Source organism: Perna viridis, chromosome 4 (assembly GCF_037379345.1).
Source record: "Perna viridis isolate PV_CMFRI_1.1 ecotype Kerala chromosome 4, ASM3737934v1, whole genome shotgun sequence".
Classification (NCBI taxonomy): Eukaryota; Metazoa; Mollusca; class Bivalvia; order Mytilida; family Mytilidae; genus Perna; species Perna viridis.
This window is the reverse complement of record NC_142448.1, coordinates 40,621,836-40,634,338: the sequence shown is the minus strand read 5'-3', so window position 1 is coordinate 40,634,338 and position 12,503 is coordinate 40,621,836. Positions and strand designations below refer to the sequence as shown.

Here is a 12,503-nt window from a genome sequence, read left to right as displayed (position 1 = left end):
CAATCATCTAAACGATTCCTTTGAGTTTAAATATATTATTGGATCATGTTGGGCTGCACGCCTGTCCCATTGATGTTTACGTGTGAACGCCAAACCAACCTATCATTCGATGTTTTCCTCCCCCTTTTTTCCTGTTACATGTATTTTCCTACATACTTTATGTATATTGAAGTGTTGACTTGAATTATGTATGCTCTCTGTTTAATTTAACTTATCGGAAATTTACAAATACAAAAGGAGAAGACTCCATAAGTTAGGATTATTGTGACCTTTAATTGTAATATCTATTCTATTGTATATGTTATCAAAACTTGTGTCTCATCCTTGAGCAAATAAAATAATTCTAAATCTAATGGAGAGAGGGGAGGGAGAGTGGAGATAATGGAGGGAGAAAGGAGAAAATGGAAGGGAGAGGGGAGAAAATCACTGCTTCCCACTATACGTTGTAACTCCTGTTTTAATTTCAATCATGTGTTGAGCTTTTGACTTTTACCGCCATTTTAACATGGAGTTAATAGTGACTGCAGAGAAATTCCGACCTATTAATTTATTTTATTTACATGTACATCGTTTGTGAAGCTATAATAAAGCTATGACGGAGGTACATGAAACATGAAACAACGAATTGTTTTCCTTGTTCCCCTGAAATTCGTTATAACCGAGTTTTTTCTGTACATCGTTCATGGAACTAAAGTAAAGCTTTGTGAAGCTAGAATTAAGCTATGACGGAGGTTTATGATACATGTACGTTGTTTTGACGGAGATTTATGATACATGTACATCGCTTGAGAAGCTAAGATAAAGCTTTAACGGAGGGTTATGAAACTTTCACATCGTTTGTGGAACTAAAGTAAAGCTTTGACAGAGGTTTATGATACATGTAAATCGGTTGTGAAGCTAAATTAAAGCTTTGATGGATGTATATGTTAAATGTACATCGTTTGTGCAGCTAATATAAAGCTTTGACGGAGCCTTATTATACATGTTGGGGAACTAAAATAAAACTTTGACACAGGTTTATTATACATGTACATCGTTTGTAAAACTTAAATAAAGCTTTGAGGGAGGTTCCAAGTTCCAGCGTTGCTTGAAGTTGAGGGTATCTGATACACACGCAAAAATGAGGACATTTTCACACCGAGGACACACGATGTTAGAATATTGACTGACTGACAATTGCGACAATTTTACAACGAGCACATGTACGGCAATGATGTTTAGGGAACATGACTGTGTAAAATGAACGTTACTATGAGGTAAACCACAATGAATAACTCAGAACAAGTGTTATGTATGCCTAACATTCCTAAAAAAAACATAAGAAACATTCCCAGATGCGCAAGATACACGTGCATCGTAAAGCTAAAATAAATTCGTTCGTTCAAATCGTTTGTGAAACCCGAATGACGCTTTTTTGGTACATGTTACATGTACATCGGTTGTGAAGCTAAAATAAAGTTTGACGTAGGCATACTATACATGTAAATCATTTGCGAAGCTAAAATAAAGCTTTGACAGAGGTTTATGATACATGTACATCGATTGGGAAGCTAAAATAAGGCTTGGCGTAGGTAAACTTTACATGAAAATCATTTGTAAAGCTAAAATGAAGCTTTGACGGAGGTTTATGATACATGTACATTGGTTGTGAAGCTAACATAAAGCTTGACGTAGGTATACTATACATGAAAATCATTTGCGAAGCTAAAAAAAGCTTTGACAGAGGTTTATGCTACATGTACATTGGTTGTGAAGCTAAAATAAAGATTTGACGTAGGTATACTATACATGAAAATCATTTGCAAAGCTAAAATAAAGCTTTCACGGAGGTTTATGATACATGTACATCGGTTGTGAAGCTAAAATAAGGTTTGACGTAGGTATACTATACATGTAAATCATTTGCGAAGCTAAAATAAAGCTTTGACGGAGGTTTATGATACATGTACATCGTTTGGGGAACTAAAATAAAGCTTTGAGGGAGGTTTATGATACATGTACATCGGTTGTGAAGCTAAAATAAAGATTTGACGGAGTTTTATTATACATGAACATAGTTTGGGCTTGAAAGAATAGCTAAAATAAAGCTTTGACGGATGTATATATCTGTGCAATCCTATCCATTGCCTATATTTATGATACATGTACATCGGTTGTGAAGCTAAAATAAAGCTTGACATAGGGACACTATACATGAAAATCATTTGAAAAGCTAAAATAAAGCTTTGACAGAGGTTTATGATACATGTACATCGGTTGTGAAGCTAAAATAAAGATTTGACGGAGGTTTATGATACATGAACATCATTTGGGCTTGAAAGAATAGCCTAAATAAAGCTTTGACGGATGTATATATCTGTGCAATCCTATCCCTTGCCTATATTTATGATACATGTACATCGGTTGCGAAGCTAAAATAAAGCTTGACGTCGGGAAACTATACATGAAAATCATTTGAAAAGCTAAAATAAAGCTTTGACAGAGGTTTATAATACATGTACATCGGTTGTGAAGCTAAAATAAAGCTTGACGTAGGTGTACTTTTCATGAAAATCATTTCCGAAGCTAAAATAGAGTTTTGACGGAGGTTTATGATACATGTAAATCGGTTGTGAAGCTAAAATAAAGATTTGACGGAGGTTTATGATACATGAACATCGTTTGGGCTTGAACGAATAGCTAATATAAAGCTTTGATGGATGTATATATCTGTGCAATCATATCCATTGCCTATATTATATGATACATGTACATCATTTGTAAAACTTAAATAAAGCTTTGACGGAGGTTCCAAGTTCCAGTGTTGCTTGAAGTTGAGGGTATCTGATACACACGCAAAAATGAGGACATTTTCACACCGAGGACACACGATGTTAGAATATTGACAGACTGACAATTGCGACATTTTAACAACGAGCACATGTACGGCAATGATGTTTAGGGAACGTGACTGTGTAAAATGAACGTTACTATGAGGTAAACCACAATGAATAACTCAGAACAAGTGTTATGTATGCCTAACATTCCTAAAAAACATAGGAACCTTTCCCGGAGGCGCATGATACATGTGCATCGTGAACCTAAAATAAATTCGTTCATTTAAATCGTTTGTGAAACCCAAATAACGCTTTTTTCGTACATGTTACATATACATCGTTTGTGAAGCTACAATAAAGCGTTGACAGAGGTTTATGATACATGTACATCGTTTGTGAAGCTACAATAAAGTTTTGACATAGGTTTAAGATACATGCACAGATGTCCGACAGACTAGGAAACAAATCCCGCCATATCGGGACCACCACTTGAAGCTGTATACAAAATTTCAGAATCCAACAATTAATAGTCTCTAAGAAAACTATTACGAAAACTGACCATTGACCCAATGGGAGAAAAAATAGAAATGAAAAAAGAAATGGAGCAATCGCACACGAAAGCGAATCCCCTCGCCCATTAACATTATTTTCAATATAAACTTTAACCTAAGTCATTAATGCAGAAAATGTAGGTCAAGGTGACCTATTTTTGGTATTGGTCTTGATTACTACCATAGATATATCCACTGACCTAATATGAACCCTATACAACTTGTACATGTAGTTGCTGAGATATGGACCTTAACCAAAACTTTAATCTGACAGTACCATACTACTGTGGTATGGTACACACTAACAACAAACCAAACACTATATCAGCTGGTTTTGCCAAAGCATCGCCAATTTTGGAGCAAGAAGTGATCTTGATGTTTATCAAGAATTCGGCTTTTGTGTATGCTAGGGGCCATCTTGGTCTTGTTTGAGGGTGTGAACATTTCGTTCATTGTTGAAGGCCCTCAGACAAAATCAAGATGCAGAACAGGAATAAAGGCCCTGTTCCTTGATAATTGGAGTTTAACTTGTATTTTATGTGCCTTGCTGTCACATGCATATTCACTCCATATCCTCTCCTTTTTTCTATTGGTAGTGGCTACAGTTACTTGGAAAAGTAACAATAAAAAAATTCTTATTGTTACCTGAGAGACTATTTCGAGAACGGTTACCGGACACGGACCTAAAACAGGTAACAATAACATATTATTTAGTTATTCTTACCTAGTACCGTTATTGTTACCTGAAATTGAAATCGAACAGAAAGGACTAGACCTATTTCAGTTAAAATTAATATGACAGCTTTAGTAAAAATGCCGTATCTTTTACATAAAAATATATTATAGCATAGAACAAATATTACACTAACCATGTTCAGCTGAAGTTTCTGTAATGACTTGTAAGGTAAAGTGAAGAATGATGTTGAAACATACTTAAAGGAATACCAAGATGCTAATTTTGTGGAACTTTATAAAAGAAGTTCAACAAAAATAGAAAAGGCAAAAACAAAAAAAAAAAGGAAATAATAAGTATCAGGAGTTAAATTTAGTATTTGGATCTGGATGTGGTTACGGTTTTTCTCGTGAACATTTATCTATTAAATAAATTATGTATAGATTCTATGTATGATTTCTAAATATTTTCATGCACAAAGTATGTTGAATTTTCATCCTGACTTCTGTCTTATTCAACCTGTATACCAAAGCAGGTGCCCAGGTACAATTTATGTTTCGGATGAGCTCCTTATTCCAAATTATACCTATTAAAAATACAACCACTCAGACATAAGGGGCGAAACCGTTACAATACATGTATGCAGAACTTGCCACACAACCCATTTCCTTAGAATTTACATGTTGCCGAGTGTCAATGTTAAAAAAATATCAGGTAACAATAGCGCCAGGTAAGAATAACCAAATAATATCTTATTGTTACCTCTTTCAGGTCTGTGTCCGGTAACCGTTCCCGAATTAGTCTCTCAGGTAGCAATAAGAAATTTCTTATTGTTACTTTTCCAGGTAACTCTATCATGTGCCTTTGCTATATCCCCTCCCCAACTTTGTTGGGCTTGGGGATAATTCAAATGGAAAGTAGATGTCCGACTGACCCAAAATCGAATTCAACCATATGGTACCACTATCCGAGGCTGCATACAAAATTTCAGAACGCTACAATTAATAGTGATTAGTCTCTGAGAAAACTGTTACGAAAGTTTGATCACTGACGGACCAGTAAAAACATTATACCCTTCAACACAAGACAATTTAAATTTGCAAAACACTGAATTGCAAATCTTGCGCCGCTTTTTCTTCAACCTACCATGTCATGTGAGTAACCATTGGATGCAGATTTGCATGGGATTTAATAAAATGCATTTTGTTTTACAATATTTACTAAAATAAATTTGTAGTTACAATTTGAAATTCATGGGATTTTTTATCCCATGGGATTTTCATAGAATCCCATGGGATTTTTTTGTGTCCCATGGGATTTTTTTTCCCATGGGACTTTTTTTCTCCCATGGGATTTTAATTTCTCCCATGGGATTTTTTTTCTCCCATGGGATATCTTGTGTTAAAATACAATGATAGTCATAGAGAGTGTATGCCTAACATATTCACTTAGTGCATTTTTCTTCTGTGCAGTATGAATAAAAAAGCTGAATGACTAAAAGAGAGAGGTTTTTTGTATTGTTTTGGGATGTTTTTTGAAGTTTTTAATCTTTTATAGGTCTGAAATGAAATCACTTTGAAAATTCACTTATCAACCACAAATGTAAAACAACGAAATAGAAAAAAATATTCAAAGACACTCTGACTATAAATATGCTGTTTAAGAATATAAACTTAGAATGCTGTATGAGCAGTACTTTTATCTTAGTATTTAAATAAATTATAAAAATTCTAATGGAAGTCTAAATTCAGGTCCATAATCAGCTTTTTGGCACTTCTTTTTCTTCTTGGTCAGCTTAAACCCATGAAACATGCTTCCTTTCTCGTCTCTGTAGAATAAAACAAGTAAAAATCTTTATGCAAACAAAATATATAAAATATTTTACAATACCATTTTATTTGTAATCAAAGTGATCTTATTTTTTCTTACTTGATATATGTTCATTTCTAATATCAACAGCTGAAATTACTTGCAATCAGACATCTAAAAGATAACATGAACAGACAAACAGACACACAGATAAAATGCTTTCTATATAAGTTCGTGGCAGCACTTTTGATTTATTGTGCAAAGTATGAAGAACAGATGGACGGACACCAGTATGCCATAATATGTCCCGTCTCAAAAAGCAGGAGTACAAAAATTCTGGAGAACAGCGTATACCTGATATGATAAGCTATCAAGTTTGCATATACTGAATTAGTCATTCACCATAGAGGCAAGCAGGTGGCTGGTCCCTGAAATGGTGAAAAACAATTCTGCATGATAATACATGTGGTACCTTTCAATTTAGTTTAATTAATTTTCATTGCAAGAATCCTTAAAGCAGTTATCTTGTAATGCACATAAGTAACATTCAATGTTAAGTCAAACATGCTGGGGGTAAGTTTAATCAAAATTAATTAAGAGATTGTGGAGAAAGCTGTCGTTGAACTTTCAAAAAATGTAACAAGTTTAGTGTAGTCTGAGTTGCTCATTTGCTTTCGTTACTTTGTGTGTATGATTTTAGTTACTTTATGTTCTTTGTTGTGTATGTCTGTTTTCCATGTCTGGTCTTTGTCCCTGAATTACATTCCTTTGATTGCCGCTATTACATTGGTTCCCTTGATTACCTTTGAAACACAAGCTATGTTAGTGGTGCAAAGAGAAGAGCTTAAAAAATAATGGTCCAGTTCAACTATAATTTTAGAACAGGACTTGACAAACTCTATTTGCAATTGAATATTCACACAATAAAGATATTTGTTTTTGGCTTAATCATATAACAAAAGCATCTGTGTATAAAAAGAGATATCTCCTGATAGCAAGTAATAGTGATTTTTACCAGAACTTAACATCTAGCTAGAGCTTGTTTATCTTTCCTCAGACATAGTTGGTTTAATATTTAATTTTGCAAGTTCTTCAAACGTCATTCACCTTTTACAAGTCATTACTAAGAATCCTTTCATGCATCCTCTAATCTCTCTTGAGCAACATAGAGCACCTTCAAAACAAAATTATACTTATTATGCATTATTTCAAAGTTAGATATGTTCAGAAATAAGAGCAAAAAGTGGTGCAAAAAAAAATATATTCCATTTTTTTAAAATATGACAGTACTAAGTCCATGAGAAGAAAAAATGAAATCAGTACAACTTATATGCCATATATATACAATTTCCAAATCGTAACACAATTTCTCTTCAAACACAAGAAATCTTACACCCACTAATGAAAACTTGCATCCAATTTTCAGTGTGTGATGGACAGGTTGAAAAACTAAACTAGTAATTTTATATTTAAAATGCTAAAATCAAAACTCTGTACTACATTTGGGTCTAGATGCACTGAATCTATTATGGTTTCAAATGATCATATCTATATTGTTAATTTCAAATTTGAAGCCTTTCTGAATTGTTAATACAGAAGATTAACAATATAAACAAGTTACATTTGTACCCATAACTATCCATATCTACATTTTAACAAAAAAAAAAAACATTTGTACTGTATCTTATGTGAGGCAGTACCTACCTCTATCTAGTTTGTCTTACTGCGTGCACAGATGAATTTATGGAACATATACAAAATGCATTATTCCAGCATTAAAAAATGGTCATTGCTTATACTGTTTTAGTCACATTTTTCACTCGATATTTATTCCATCACTTCTAGAAGAATTACCATTGCAGTACATAAATAAAAATCATTGCTTAAAATATGCAAACTATAAAGTTTGACTCTGCCACATTTGCCCAAAAAAATGGCAAACTATTGAAAAAAAATTCCAACAAAAAAGGGGGGTCTAATCCAGACCATACCCTTTGAAAAGCCATCATGTTTACATGGTTTTAGTAAACATTATCTGGAAGTGAGACCTGCTGTTGTTGTCCAGTACATGCAGCCCCACTTGTAGCAGTAAAATGGTTATGACTGAGTGATCCTTCAATTCGCGTTTATTTTCGATTAGTAAACGACAATATCGAATACTCGGGAATGAAAGATACTAACCTGTTTCTATTTTGGAAAGAACGAGTTTAAAATATTAATTGCATCCAAGATTTTGAAAACAGTGAAAGTTCTTATTCTCGCGTGCTTATTCTCATGCGAAGAGTTTCTCAGTGAGTTTGGAAATACAGGGGAAAGAAACGAATTATGGTGTAATGTGACAAGTTATGACCACGGACCACATGGAAACGTTCTATCGTGCACCACATTTCACACTCCTAGTATTTTAATCGTAAGTACATTTTTTATCAGGCTTTCTAAAAATCAGACAGCACGTCAAAAACCAACCCAATTTAATTTTATTTCTTGTTTAGAAACAGTTACTGATCACATAACCAGTCTTAGTTTTTTATTTGTTTGTTGCGCTAAATAGAGAAAAAGTATGTACAAAAATGTAGATTGTAAATGAAATTTGCACAGAAGCATCGTTTGTTTGGTAGGTTTTTCTTCACCGTGAATTACTTTTTATCCAACATGAATCACTTTTCCATTACCAGTGTCTGAATTTGATGTTGACTGGTACTTAACATTTGTTCTAAACGGAACCTTTCAGGGCTCTCCTAAGTGTTATTTGTACAAATTTGTTGTTGAATTTGTACCAAGTCTGCAAAAATATTTAACCAAACGGAATTATTACAAAAAATGCCTTACTAGATGTAAACTAAGATAATCATCACATTCCTTGTTTGTTGAAACTGGGGGTTACTATGGTATAGAGATGTCAAATAGATAGTGTGCTTTGTGCACAATGAAAAGTGTCGAGGATGAATTTCATTTTGTTATGACGCCAGTATGTCTAGTCTTATTATTTTAGAAGCCCCTCCTCTTTCAAAATATAGTACATGCATATATTTCAAAATCACTGGAAATTTCAAGGTGATGCGGAATTTATGTAGGTTCCTTTTCCATGTATTTACAGTCTGAACTTAATTACTTTAATTATGATTGTGTATTTGCATTTGTAACGTATATTATCTTCTGTTCAGTTGTTAGAATACTGGAATATGTACTGTTGTTTGTTGTAACATTGTACTGGAGAGCATGATTGCCTTACTTAGCTTATACAGATAGTGATTTGAAGTGATCTTTACAATGAATTTAAAAAAATAAAAATCTGCAGTCAAAATGTATACGTAAAACTCAAATTTTCGTTTATTACGAGAAAATGACTACAGGTATTAACAGCTCGATATTCCGTTTTACTGGTAATTAAGTACAATATACAGGAAGTGGTCGGTTTAGCTGGGGGCACTTATAATCTAGGTAATAAATACATCCCGTAATATGGCTTCGTACGTGTTTCGTGTGGCAGATCAAGATATTTACAAAATAGGAGCTCACATAGGACCCTAAATTTACCCAAGAAAATTATGAAAATGATACATTATATTCACTTTTATCGAAAACATGTGAAGCAACTATTTGTTTGATTATTTATTATGCACAAATGTCACATTAAAACATCACTTTATAAGGGGACCAAGGACAGCCGCCATAAAACCTGGTTTAATCCTCAATGTCCAAAGGAGATGCCTGTACCGAGTGACGATGACCATTGCAATGGTTGCAAACCTTCCGGTTGTACTTTGATAATACCATTTAAATTTTATGCAGACTTTTCATTTTGACTCTTATATAGAGTTTATCACTTCGATAACTTAGTTAATAATCATTCATTTGTTATGGACAAATATTCATGTTTGTCTCTCACCCTTTGTTTTACGGTAATATTCTACACATAGCACGGAAACCTCGATACTCGTCCAGTAAGTAAACTAAACCGTTGAATAGACTTATTCGTAAGGGATATAATGTTATGATATTCTTGTCAGATCTTTAAGGATGACATTTTTTTTGGTATTTCATTGATTCGCTCATGGAGTCTTTAAATAGAAATTGGACCACTATAGGAGAGTTCGCCAATCTCATTAGTGATGTCATATTCACTAATTTTCATATCATTAAGTGTCAAATTGGTTTGGCAAATAAACAACGAAATAAACAATTAGCAAATTCATGATTAGAATCCCAATTTTCAAAACTTTATAACTTTGTTATTTTATATCCAATTTTGGTTCTGTAAAATGTTTCATTTAGATAAAATAATTCATATTTTGTGTGTAAATTTTTTACTCTTTTACTTAAAAAATAAATGTGAAATGATATTTATATGTAAACCTCTATTATCATTAAAAATGATTTAAAAATTTTTATGTTCACATAGTCTAATTACTGAATATTTATTTTAAAATTCCGTGGATAAAGAGTATTATTGGCAGTGTAGAGAACCAAAAGAATTTTTCAATTATCTTAAAAAAACGAAAACGTTATGATGATATAAAGTTGATGCCCCATGCCACTCAAGGGAGTTTTTGCCAACCAAATCCAAATCACAGGTAAGTGATGACATTACGAAGAACTCTCCTATATTTTAAAACAGTTTTTGGCATGACATGGGTTGTATCCTTATTGTATGACGTGTGAAGCACCGTGGCTCAACCGCGCATGAGAAGAATTGAAATTGATTTTACATATGATAGGGACATCCAGACTTGGGACCGGCAAGTTATCCGGGCGGAGTAAATGTCCATTTAAAAGATTTTTCAATACTAGATCCAATACAGGGTAAATCTATTTAAGTGTAGATTACATCTTTTTGGCATTTTTTGGATATATATATTCTTAACTTCTATTTTATTTTCATATTTTTATGAAATATTTGATATCAATACCTTTTACAGATAGACTGACACAATTAGTGCCAGTCTTTTTAAGCGCAATTCAACCACGGGGGGAAATATGTTGGGACAATTAAACTAGTTTTTCATCCAATTGGCGCAAAAGTTGAATCGAAAAACGCGCAATGTACACTTTCATTAAACTTCAACGTGTAGACACTTGGTAACCAATATGAACTGTACAAAATAGTATGTTCAGTGTATACCAGGTATAGATTGTACATATAGATTCCACCGTATAGTTTTTCGAAAAGTAGAATGGGTGAATCTTATTACACGTATGTACAATACAGTTTAATGCATATCATATAAATTGTAGCTATAACCAGAGGTGTGACAAACTTTAGAGCTTCAGTTTCCCTACATGTATGTAGGCGATTTTGAAATTATACAATTAAGGATTTTAACCGTAATGTTGGAATATACTAGTATACCTTTGTCATCATCTCATCTGTAAAAGCTTCTTGTATATAACAGGAACGCACTTTTGTACACTATATACACACGGATGAACAGAACTGTACGGGAACGAACATCTTCTACTGCAATATTGGACAGATTCTACCGTATAGTGTTTCGATAAGTAGAATGGGTGAATCTTATTACACGTATGTACAATACAATTTAATGCATATCATATAAATTGTAGCTATAACCAGAGATATGACAAACTTTAGAGCTTCAGTTTCCCTACATGTATGTAGCCGATTTTGAAATTATACAATTAAGGATTTTTACTGTAATTATACCTTTGTCATCATCTCATCTGTAAGAGCTTCTTGTATATAACAGGAACGCACTTTTGTACACTATATACACACGGATGATCAGAACTGTAAGGGAACGAACATATTCTACTGCAATATTGGACAGGTAAATCCCGTCACCTGTTGAGTCACCTGTTCTGTCTGAGCCATAAAACAATTAATTTTTTTTTAAATTACCTCAGAATTTTTTTTAAAAGTACCTCAGGGCGATTCTTTTCGTCACCTGGCCTGTGTAGTGTCGTACGTGAACTTAACCGATATTTTGAAAGTGGGTTCTAAAAGGGGTGTGTCATAATATAATATTTCCTCATTTTCACCCAAATTTTGCATGAAAATATCCACATTAATCCAATTATATCATTTTTAATACTTCTTTTTTAAATATAACAACCAAAGGATTTTGATAGGCTATTATAAACGTCCTTGTATATAATTATATTTACTGAAAGGATCTGATTACTAGTGAATGAGTTTTTTCTTTTAATTTATATAAGGTTTTTACAATTTACTAGCGAATTAAAACCGTACATGTAACAGGGAGTTATAATTAATTACAGGTCTATGCGTGTAACTGTCACCAATGATTTTACAGTCCATGCTTTAATTTACATTACAAAACCGAATTACTGCAGCCCGTGAAAGAGGTTCGCTTGCATGGAAGTTATTTTCTGATATGGCACTATCCTATGGACGAACGGAAATGCCAGCATCTTACGTTAGATCTGGGTATTAAAATGTACACGTTCTATGTTTAATAAAGACAAAGTCCCGAGAAAGTGCAGTTTCATTCGTTAGCCCAAGGATTTATATTATATATAGCATTTACCTAAATTTAACTCCTTCGCTAGCTATGTAATAACTGTTTGTACAACTATTTACTACGTTACTGGAATGCTCATCTTGTGCGTTCCTGCATCGATAAAACAACAAGTGTTATACGAAAGGATAATTACAGAGGAAACCTCGGATAT

At 33.3% G+C, this 12,503-nt stretch overlaps 1 long non-coding RNA gene across 2 annotated transcripts; it reads right to left on the bottom strand.

Annotated features, from left to right (window-relative positions):
* Nucleotides 1–5,719: 5,719 nt before the first annotated feature.
* Nucleotides 5,720–8,164, bottom strand: LOC148620086 (uncharacterized). Of its 2 annotated transcripts, XR_015921709.1 has the most exons (4): nucleotides 8,031–8,164; nucleotides 6,957–7,023; nucleotides 6,204–6,277; nucleotides 5,720–5,868 (listed from the first exon to the last, which is right to left on the bottom strand). It is a non-coding gene; the product is annotated as an uncharacterized LOC148620086 (long non-coding RNA). The 2 variants fall into 2 exon arrangements; XR_015921708.1 differs by lacking the exon at nucleotides 6,957–7,023.
* Between the last annotated feature and the right edge of the window lie 4,339 nt (nucleotides 8,165–12,503).